This window comes from Solanum verrucosum, unplaced genomic scaffold (genome assembly GCF_900185275.1).
Source record: "Solanum verrucosum unplaced genomic scaffold, falcon-dt-bn FXZP01000412.1, whole genome shotgun sequence".
In the NCBI taxonomy this organism is placed as follows: Eukaryota; Viridiplantae; Streptophyta; class Magnoliopsida; order Solanales; family Solanaceae; genus Solanum; species Solanum verrucosum.
The window spans coordinates 107,133-115,304 of NW_026020435.1; positions in this window are offsets into that span (position 1 = coordinate 107,133).

An 8,172-nucleotide genomic window follows, 5' to 3' on the forward strand; every position below is an offset into this window, starting at 1 on the left:
CTTCTTGGGCAGCCACATCCACTCGCTTACCTATACTTTTACTCCTTCTCGTAGCTGGCATCTTCGCTATAATAAAACAATTCAGAAGTTAGGTATTATTCACCACAACATTGGTTCTATCGCACGATCTAAGAAATGAAAGAAAAGAGACAACTCCTACATGTCTCGTAGCCTCCTGTTTATAAATATGGTGCACAACACATCCATAAGCAAGACTCTACATAGACACGGCTTTGTAGACTCCCTAGGATGACCTGCTCTGATACCACTTTGTCACGCCTCAAATCCCATTAAAACGGACAGGAACTCGATGCCCTAACGGCCCAAGAGAACCAACATGTGACCTGTGTTTACTATGCATGTAACTATGAAAGTTTTGTGACAAGTTCGCCAGGGACACAATGATCTGAACCGACATAAGTAGACCCAAAACTTATATACAAGACTTGGCCATTGAGGCCACAACTGGCTAAGATGCAATTGAACCATATACATAAGTCTACAAAGCCTCTAAAAGATAGAAACCCTTAGAGTAGGTCGGGACAGACCCCGCCTTACACCTAGCTACGATACAATACCAAAATGAGTCTACCAAGGGCTCAATAAAGCTCCGAAGCAACCTGGAGCTCACCAAAAGTAGCTGAGTGTCGTATGCTCCTACTGAAGAGGTCTACTAGCGAGAGTACATGTGCCTGCAGCATGAAATGTAGCGTCCCCCGCGAGGGACGTCAGTACGAAAAGTGTACTGAATATGTAAGGCAACTACATATATAAAAATAAGAGTTCAAACGAAACCAGGTATCAACATATAAGTGCATAAATCAGAATAGGAGGCTGCCTCTGTTAACTCTGGTGGGGTCATGTATGTTACATTCTTGTCTTTACCTTTATGTGTGTTATGATCTTTATAACGCATGTGATATAAGTGACCAGCTGATCAGTGGTAGAAGAGGATGACCCATGCTAGGCATTTTAACCCCTAGGATACGATCCTCAACATTGCACAAATCGGGATCGGCCCATGCTAGGCTTTCGCCCCTGAGCTGCCACCCTTCTATACCCATTGGGATCGGCCCATGCTAGGCTTTCGCCCCTGAGCTGCCACCCATAGTTATACAAATTGCTTCACTTAGATTCTTTAATCTTTGAGATTGTTGTTTTGGTGGTCACAATCATTTTTGAGATTTGGAAATACGAGACAGTAGTAGGAGACATGAAAATAATACTTTAGGACAGTAGCTACAATATAAAGAGCTATGTAACATTAATGCATTACTTGAGAGCTTGAATGACACAATTGACTTCAATTGACTATAGAGTACTGAACGTGTAACTAAGTAATTATGTACACTTAGGAGGGGGGAATATTGTTAGCTATTTGGATATCGTACGTTGCCACTATGTTTCCTTTACTAGGAATAGAACTTAGGAAATTCACTTATTGACATTAATCGCAAGTATCAGATTTCATGCCAAGGAATATGGAATTGAATCGCCCTACATACCTTATTTTCTGACCAATACCACTGTCACAATTCAACCTCCCTTCTTGGATGCTAATCTACAATATAAGTCACAATTAAGCTAATGTCAGCAGCTAATCAAGGCCCTAAAAACAGTAGCTAACACTTGACGGAAAGTAAGCCCATACAACCCTTGCACCAATGGTGAACCACCACACCCTTCTTCTATACATTAATACAACTTCATACATCATTTTCCAAGATACCCAAACAACCCCCAACAACAATATGCATAAGGCAGCCACTATCAATCCCTAAAAATCTTTCAGCATAATAGGAGAATATTAACTCAAAGATTTATCAACATCCATTAGTTCTTGATAAATATATACAAAATTCTCCACCCCAAATCTGTATTTAAAGAGAGGAAAAAAATGGGCAGTAGTCTTACCTTAGTTTCTAGGAATTTATCCTCTAAAGTTGTACTCCAAGAACTGAAACTCTCCTTCAAACTTTTACTTGAAAATGGAGCAATACTCAAGGAACCAAGGTTTTCTAGGCCTTCTGATTGAAGCCAAGAGAGACCAAGAGAGAGAAACTTAAGAAACCTGAAAATTTTGCAAGTTAAAAATGAAGCAAAAGATCTGCTCTTTATCCCTTTAAAAAGGAGGTGTAATGGCCAAATTTCTTGACTAATTTTGGCCATATATTGTCAAGTAGGTGACCCACCTACTTGGCCTTTTAACTTGGGCTTTTGGGAACTTCAACACTTGTTGGGCCCTACTCCTAATTATCCCTCTATTCATGTGGTAGTGCATTTGGCCCAATTACCACTTTACTACCTCTAGTTTAAATACTTCCGTCGGAGCTAACTTGCAGTACACATGCTGAAACGTGCAAGGTGTTACATCACCTTGCGAGCTAGCTAGTTTAAACCAACACTAATCATATAAGAAGCACCATCCCTCACCTATACTATAAGGCTATGTCAAGTATCACGTGAATAGAACTAGCGTACGCATAATATAGGTTGTTACACCTAAAGCCTAAACCCTTAACCATAACCCTAAAACCCTAAAACCCTAAACCCTAAACCATAAACCAAAGGCCTAAACCTAAACCCTAAACCATAAACCATAAACCCTAAACCCTAAACCCTAAACCCTAAACTTTTAACCCTAGAGCCTAAACCCTAAGCCCTAAACCTAAACACTAAACCCTAAACTCTAAATGCTAGACCTTAGACCCTAGACCCTAAACCCTAAATCCTAAAACATAAACCCTAATCCTAAACCTTAAACCCTAAACCCTAAACCTACAACCCAAAACTCTAAACCCAAACCCCTAAACCCTAAAACATAAACCTCAAACCCTAAACCCTTAACCATCAACCCTAAACTCCAAACCCTAAACCCTAAACCCTAAATCTTAATCCATAAACTCAGAACACTAACCATAACCCTAAACTCTAAGCCCTATGATGTAATTCGTATAAGAAGAATCACAATAATCAATGAAAAACAAGAAAGATAGAAGAAGAGACACAAGATAAGAAACCATATGAAATTAAAGGATGTATGAAATCCAATAACCTCCAATCTAGATCATAACAAGCACCTAATCCAGATAAATAGATTGAAACAAGAAAAGGAAATCAAAAGCAACCTAAAGGTAATTAAACAAACCTACAGACCTCAATCGATTAATCTACAATCAAGCACCGAATGTCTTACGAAGACCTCAAGGGAATCAATATCCCAAGCAACCTTCGTTTCTAAGTAATGATCAACTAAAGCTTGAAACCAAGCTCTCAACACTCACATAAGGAGTTCAGGTTTTTAACCATTTTTAACAAAACAAATCTGCCCAAAATGAACCCCTAAAGACTTATTTATAGTTTCAGCCATTATTACATAGATGGGCCTAAAAGTGACCCGAAATGGGCCAGTGGGCGAGCTAAGTCGGGCTCGCCCAATCCACTTGGCGAATCTCTGATCAGTCAGTGATGTACACTGCTCCATTGGTTTCTCCCTTCATGGCTACTGTAAATTTCAGTGATCTGGGGGTCAATGGGTGATGCGCCGAATGTCCTCCATGCTCGCCGAACGGGCAACCTCCTCTTCCAGCTCATTGGATCAGTTGGGGATCCTGGAATCCTCGCCAAAGGACTTTGGCAAGTCACCGAAGTGTCCTTCAGCTCGTGAATGAAGCACATTCTTCACTTGCTCCTCCTCGCTTCGTTAGGCCTCCCACGCTCCAAGCTATCATCCAAACATGGTGTTGCCCAACTGGGAGCTCCTTCAAGGTGTATATGTTCCCATGCAAGGCATGGAACTACCTCCTTGGCATCCATACATGCCAAATAGCCTCCATCCTTGTGAACACTCCATCAAAGCATTGAAGTTTGTGAATGGATAGGCCTGATGTAATCCATTTTACATCATTCTCCCCTTCTTGAAAAGGATTCATCCTCGAATCCATATCTTGCAAAACCCTAGCGGGAGCAAACAAGAACAAGATCTTCATGGCATGAGGGTTAGAGTTAGCAATAACAATTTTATCACCATGCCAAGGATGCACAAACTTAACATATAACCAAGCATCGCAAATATCAACCAAGGGTATGTAACCCATCAAAGTACTAAATACTTGGCTAAGTAAGAAACATTGACAAAGGAGTAGGGTGAAGGAACCAATATACTTAAACAGCATATGTACGCCCTCATTGGTTCCACATTCAAACAAGCATAGGACGTCCTATATGTCAAGTAGCACATAAACATTCTCAAAACTAAGTGCAAGGGCATAAACAAAGTTAACCCAAATTGAGACTCCATCCAATGCACTAGCTAACTTCAAGAATGTAATTATTCCCAATTCTTTAGTGGGGTCAAATACAAAAGTATCCCCCACACAACTTGGCAAACAAACCTCATTCAAACACATATGGTCAAGTAATAACACCAAGTAAGAATCAGAACAGAGAAAGAGGGTGTTACTACCATACCCATCAAATTTAGATCAACACTGAGGTCAAATGGGAAGGAAAAATATAGCATCGATCAAGGCGACTCTCATTTACCCCATTGATTCCACTATTAACATAAAATATGGTACCCACACAAACATGAGTATCATCATATGCAAATAAATAATAGAGAAAGGTGTCATGCTCACTAGGGACATCTAAGGTGTTCTCATATATAAGATCACAACTAGGTTCAAGGATCCTAGCATACATCACTTTACAAGAAGGAACACACAAAGACATCATGGCAAATTTAAAATAAACTTCACCTTCTCTCAACAAAGAACTCCTACCCCCGTAAAATGTACGATCGACAAGATCATACTTAAAGCAAAAGTAAAGAAAAGGGCTTAGGAAACTACCCTTCCCCATACACAATGTAGGCTTCTCAATCAAATTGTAAACCCTCAAGAAGGACTTTGCATCGTAGGGAAAGGTATCAACAATTCCATCCAAATGATACTTGTCATCTTGATCAAGCATCACTACACAAGTGCCACAATTTAATTCACTACCGGGGTCAAATGGAAAGGAGATCCATGGACTTGGATCAAGTACTCCTCCTTTTGCCCGATTGGCACTCTCATTTTCCAACATCATACTTCACTCAACAGTATGAGCATCATCATATGTAAACAAGTAATAGCGAAAGGTGTCCTGCAATTCAACTTCCTCCAAGGTGTTTTCAAGGGTATGACTACTAATAGATTCATACTCATGGGTCATACCATTGACAATTGGGACACAACAAGAAGAAAAAGGAATGGGAAAACAAACACCACCTTCCTTCTCAACACATTCCTTCCCTACAAGAGTACTCCCATCTTCTAAGAAGATATTTCCATCTTTGGGAGGAAAAACTTCACACCATAGTGGGTTATTATAGCAAGTATAGTTATCAAGAACTATACTACTGTCATGACTCACACCACTAGGTACATCACTAGGAAATTTCATGTTCTTCAAAATGAATATTGTACTTAAAGAGGGAATGATCAACCACTAGGGAAGAATTAAAACATGAAAGTTCACCTTCAAAAAGACACATATCATCTTTCGAAGCATTTTCAAGCACAAGATCTCTATGAACAAAGCAAGCAATTGGATCAGCCACCAAAAGACATTCTCAAAGAGTCACTCCTAATAAAATGATCAACATTTTCATTAGTACCACCAAATTGAGGTTTCTTTGTCATATTACAAGAACCCTCAACCAGTGAACTACACTCACAAATAGGTTGATTAACACAATCATTACAAAATAATGAGCTAGCATTCAAAGCATAGGTGTCAACACTAGGTGGACACAATACTAGAAGAATCAATTCGGTCATCAATAGGATCAACTAGTGTATCCACATTATCAACTGATGGTAAAGAAGCAATAGGCTCACATAAAGACAAACTAACATTCACACTTTGTTAATTCACAGAAAGATCTTATTTACCTTGGATGTTGGAACATCTCATTAGTGCATCCATCACACCTTCGACTGTAGGCTCTTTGGCTGGAACTTGTGTTCCTCCATTCATTACGCTTGTACGTACATAAGAATCCTTACCAAGTGAAGGATGAACATAAATGTTAGATTGAGATTGTGGCAACCCTCTCACTTCACTCCTCTCAACATCTCTTTTTTCCACTCTAAGGTTTCCACCTTGCTTTCCCTTACTCGTCTCAATCTTTTGTCTCTCACTTTTCACCTTAGAAGGAGGAAATAGATGTGTTCCCCAATGATCCACGACATAATTGTACCCATTTTTCTTGTTTGGGACCTATGTTCTATAAACCAATTGGCTCCCAAACTTAAGTGACAAGAAGCCATGGGCTAATATCACACCAAACCTCCTCATAGTATTTGCCGTGTGTGAACGAGACTCTTACCCCTTCGATAACCTTACATCCCTCCATAGTGTATGGATAAGTCCTTTGTAGTCGAGGTAGTCCCAAGTAGGCTACCACCTTTGGAGTGATGTAGTTCAGATTGTACCCATCATCGATGACAAGTCAAATCCAAAAGCCCCACAAATGCAAACCTTTATCCTAAGAACTGGTCTTCTCGGATCGACATTGAAAAGCTTTGTGTACCCTTTTGGCACATTCTTGAACCTCATCAGCCCTTTCAATTCTTCCCATGTCAATGGGTGGGTATTTCCTTGAAGTGTTCGGAGCCTTCCATCTTGAATCCACCAACCCAATGCAAGACCTTTCAAATGACCAAGGGCATACAAGGGTCGCTCTGGACCTCTCAAATCCTGGCATTGGAAAATCTACTCACATTGCTCAGATAGGAAAATCAATCCTTTTGGTACTGAAACCCTTGACACATCCCTCATACTTGCTTTGGTTCCCATATCCCGATAAGTGTGCATTACCTTGAGAAGTATAGGATATAGTATCCTTAGACTTTATAGTTGAACACTCTCTTCTTCCCCTCAGATGACTTTGACTTGAGCTAGTGTAGCCACACACACTAACTTTGACTAGCGTAAGGATTAGCACAAGAGTAAGAATACGAATCTTCACAAGCCTTAGGGGTATGCTCCTCATTCTTCTTATATAATAGAGTATTATACCTCACCTTACCTTCATTCTGGGAATGGGAAGTGTAACATGTTCCTGCATCATCATAGGAACCATTTTCACTCTCGGAGTGAGAGTAAGATCTCTCACATGCTCCATCATCACCATAGGAGCATCCACAAGATGCTTCTTCTCCATCCTCACCATAAGAGCTATGTTGAAAATTTCTCTCATATTCTCCTCCGGAATAGTAGCTCTCATTCTCATTCGGCTCTTGATCATGGCTATTATCATAGCCCCCATAATCACCATTATTCTTACATCCATAGCCCTCCTCATCACAATCATTATCTCCCATATCATAGTCACATGGGTCAGAGGCTATTGAGGACATGCTTCCTAATAACCTCGTGTACCTACAAAGTGACAACTCACAAAGACAACAAACAACGTTAGCGTTAGTAAAATGAACTCACAATCTCTCGTGGTTACACACCTTTGATTGCCTCTCAAATTGGCGTGGCTAAGTTAAAGATTGGTTATACTCAGTTGATCACAAGGTCTCGATTTCTACTATTGGTCAGAATAGATTTTTCTATTTCAAGAAGAACGGACGACTCAATTTAAGCAAATGGACTTGAATCAAGAAGTTAACTACGAAGTAAAAATGAATAAAAGCACAAAAAAGGCACTAACAAAGAAGTGAATTCAAAAACTAATAGTCAACAAGTAGGTAATTACAAGTTGAAAATCAGTTTAGGATTTGTGACAACGAACTAGAAACAAAAGAAAGGAAACTAAGAAATTAGAACCTGAGATTAGAATAGGTTATAACATAAGTTTCCCATCGCCAAATGGCCTGTTTTCTTCGCCAAACGTGCAGTTCAACTAGCAAACTTGAAGATTGGTTCACCAAACTCGACAATCCGCCAAGGTAACTCGGTGATCTGGATGGAAGTTCAGCAATGCGCTGAGTGGATTCGGTGACTAGGGCGTAGCTCGTCGAATTTTCCAGTAGCACCACCAAAATGAGGTCCAACTAGGTGACCTAGCTGCCCAAAGGGGGAGGCACCGAGTGGAATGGGCGATCCAAGTCGGGATTCGCCCAAATTCCTCAAGCTGCACTTGCACAATTCCAAAAATTGACCTGCTGTGGT